General features: G+C 42.1%; 1 non-coding gene across 1 annotated transcript; it reads right to left on the reverse strand.

Moving 5' to 3' along the window:
- Positions 1-2,907: 2,907 nt before the first annotated feature.
- Positions 2,908-3,038, reverse strand: LOC118904585. Its single transcript, XR_005022038.1, has one exon. It is a non-coding gene; the product is annotated as a small nucleolar RNA SNORA70 (small nucleolar RNA).
- Between the last annotated feature and the right edge of the window lie 875 nt (positions 3,039-3,913).

The raw sequence follows: 3,913 nt of genomic DNA on the forward strand, positions 1-3,913 counted from the left end.
CTTCGTTGTTAGGCAGATCTCAGCATCACCAAACAGTGTGGATTTGAAGGCATCCAAAAGACTGGTCTCCAAATTATCTGTTCTTTCCTAAACGAGCACCCACACCAGCCTGCTACTGTCTCTCGTGCTCTTACCATTAGAGTCATTTCTTCAGCTTCTTGCACCGTGTTCTCCGGAATTGCCATTTTAATCAAAATGACCTTGGGACTGGGACTAGCAGCCACTGGTAAATCAGAAAGGCTGAAGCTGCCACGCAAAGACCCCAGCCCTGGACCCCCACTACCACGCCAGGACTTTCTCTAAGTCGTAGTGAAATCTTGCGCGCAATCTTTGACTACATTTGGAACCAATTCCCACTTCTGTAAAATGAAGGGGTGAGCTTAGAATTCCTTACGAGATGTCATAGATCTAAATTCTGTCAGCATAATTTCTCAGTTCAGATGGCTGTCACCTTGAAAAAACAAAGAACAGTGCTGAGGGAATAGATAATAAGATGGACACGTGTTCAAGAGGGGGAATAGAGGGAAAAGGAAAGATTCAGGAGGCTGGGATATTTCTGAGGATCCTGGTTAGCACAAGAAAACTAGACCTGGGACTTCTCTGGTGGTCCAGTGGCTAAGATCCACACTCCCAATGCAGGGGGCCCAGGTCCGATCCCTGGTCAGGGAACTAGATCCCACATGCCACAACTAAGAGTTTGCATGCCACAACTAAAGATCCCTCATGCAGCATCAAAGTCCTGCGTGCCGCAACTAAGACCTGGCACAGCCAAATAAATAAATAAATATTTTTTAAAAAGAAAGAAAACTAGACCCTACCACATGCCCCCAAAGGAGATCATCTCCCCAAAGAAAAACTCTACCCACTTAAATTTTTTTTCTGATTCAGTCTTGATACTGAGTCACGAGCCTCAGTTTAATATCTAATCTCAAGAGACCACTGTATGATATGAGGGGTTTTTTTTTAAGTGACTTATTTTCTCGAGAACCTACTGAGAGTGATCATCCTATTTATATTCCTATAAAATGCAGATATTAAAAATATGTGGCCATTCTGCTGCATGTTTACATGAGTGAACTCCCAGCTCCCCTTCAGTTGATTGACAGAACAGGGCAATGTGGGGTTCTTTCTAATCACAAATTCATCACAAATGAGAGTGAGTAGAAAACATACACATAAATAGCAGGCTTTTCTGTGAGGAGAAAGGAAGGATTTATGTATTCTCCTCTGTAGGAAACAAAGAGATTTATTAATGCGGAAGGAGAAAGGCAGTACCAGTTTAAAGAGGAATGAACCAAGGACAGGAGGAAAAGAAACAAGTGTTTCCCTACCAGATGACCTTATTATTTCAGAAAATAATACGTTGATGTTTTGAATGTATTTTATGCCGCTACACAGTTATCTTTCTGGAGAACTAATTCTGATAACCTGAAATGATCAATATGGCATAAAATAAATCCTGCAGCTTTTAACTAGCTTTGGACCACTCTCTCGGACTTACATCCAGCCTCTTACTGTGTGAATGGCAGTATGTTTTGCCCAAACGTTTAAAGTTTGATAGTACCAAGTCCTCCTTTTCATTATCAAGCTTCCGGCCCTGATTTGTCACAGTCCCGCGGGTTAGGCTTCTCCCCAGCTAGATGAATTGAATTGTAAAAATTACTCAGTGGAAACTGAAAGCCTAAAATGAATTGAGATGATTCATTCTGGAGCCCCTTGCTATTTTCGGACTTTTGGACAGAATTGCTGGCATTCAGAAGTAATATAAGCCAGCCTGACTTGACACCTTGATTTGTTAACTCAGAAAAATCCACAGTCAGTCCCACTCTGGATTCATGTGGAATTCAATGATGCAAAGGTGATCAAGAGGGAAAAAAGTTGCCACATCACTTTTAAAGTTTTATAAGCCAATTTATCATCTGTGCTTTGACACAGCTAGCCCAGCAATATTCTTAAAGGACTCCCAAAGCAGATTACTAAGAATAATAGAATCAGTAACTCATATAGCCAGAATTTCTTTTAATTTATTACACATTTTAAAAATAGGCAAGCCAACCATTCCTCTGAAAGTAAAGTCTGAATAATAGATCAGTGAGCACCTGACCAAACAACTGAGCTATAAGGTCAAAATCATAGTCAATCCTTAAAGGGAAAAAACTGATCAACCACTTACAGGATATAGTTTGAGTAGTTCTTCCAGGAGTACTGGTGACTTCAGACTGTTTTGTCCATACTGTCAACAGTGTCTTCCCTTGACCAACCTGAATATTTGTAAGATGGTAAAACAAGACCCAGTATAAGGTGTTGGCCACCATGAATTGATTGACAGAAGCACTAATCCACAGACCACAGGTGTGATTATAAGCCCTCAACAATTCCTCAGCGTGCCACCAAACCTGTAAGCCCAAACCTCCAAGTTCGCAGCACCATTTAAATGCCCTCTGAAGATAGCAGTGCTGGAAATTTTATTTGTTTGAATAAAACATTATTTATTTATTTATTTAACAGCAGAGTAGGATTTATTGGTGGACATGAGTAAGGAGGGGACATCACCAAAGCTCTCCTGAGTGCAGGGGGCCACAATTAGGAATGTATTTGACCCCATAGCCATCAGGGATGAGCCGCCTTTCTGCCACCATGTTTTCAAATTCATCCACATTACATTCAGTAAATCCCCATTTCTTAGAGATGTGGATCTTCCTGTGGCCAGGGAACTTGAACTTAGCCCTTGTGTAGGGCCTCAATCACATGCTCCTTGTTCTGTAGCTTGGTGCAGATGGACATTATACCTTGGCCAATGTGGACCCTGGCCACTGTGCCCTGGAGCTTTCCAAACGCATCGTGCATACCTGTCTGGAGCCTACACTGGGGACAGCGTGAGGCCATACATGAATGTCCACTGGAAAGGGCTGTCTCCAAGGTCCCTAAGGGCAACCCATAAAGGCAACAGGCCGCATACACTACTGAGCACGTTGCTGTTTGTAGCCATTGCACACCAGACCCCCAACAGGGTAGAATTTTTTTTTTAATTTTTTCTTTTTTCAAGTGATCTCTGTTTTTTGAAGTGTACCCAAAACATACCAAGAGCCAAAACTTGGGTTGGTTTTCCCAGCATTCATAACAGTATAGATAGCTAACACCTATAGTGTGTCTACATGTGTCAGGTATTCTTCTCAGTGGTTTGTGTATGTTTGACTCATGCCAACTACATCTGTCTCATTTCAACCACATTCTGGCACTGGGTTGATTGTTAAGACAAGTAGGTAAATGAGTCCCTGCTCTCTGGTCTTTGGCCTTTAAAGGGCTTTACTCTGTCCCTCTTCCAGCAGGGCCCCTCCCCATTTAGGCCACAGAGTCCAAAGAGCCAAGAGAATATGCCCACCTGGAGCCCACATTCCCCCTCTAGACAACACTCCTGGTGTTGAGACTTTAGACTCTCAGCCTAGACAGCATGGAGCCTCCTTCCCAGACCTGAGCTTCCTCTTGCCTGGGAACGGGTCGTCACTGAATGGATGTGTTGGAATGGATGTGAAGAAATTCATGATTTAATTGATCAATTAACACAGAAACCTTAACGCATGGGTTTTTGGAGATCTCTTCTGATTGCCAAGAGAACTTTTTTAACCTCCTGATTTCATATTCGTTTCCTGGAAAGGTGAAGCTGTCAGTTAAATTCCAGTTAGGTAAGGTGTCTAATAAATTACACTACAGAAAATTGCAGTCAATGGACACAGGTTTGTGACAGTGGCATTTTCTTTGAGAAAAAAAAAAAGGATTTTAAATTCTTAAACACTTGGTTTCTTTCAGGAAAAAAGATCCTCTTCCAATAACGTTTAATTTTGCTTTTCAAAAAATATACCCAGGGCTTCCCTGGTGACACGGATTCGAGCCCTGGTCTGGGAAGATCCCACAT

Source organism: Balaenoptera musculus, chromosome 11 (genome assembly GCF_009873245.2).
Source record: "Balaenoptera musculus isolate JJ_BM4_2016_0621 chromosome 11, mBalMus1.pri.v3, whole genome shotgun sequence".
Lineage (NCBI taxonomy): Eukaryota > Metazoa > Chordata > Mammalia > Artiodactyla > Balaenopteridae > Balaenoptera > Balaenoptera musculus.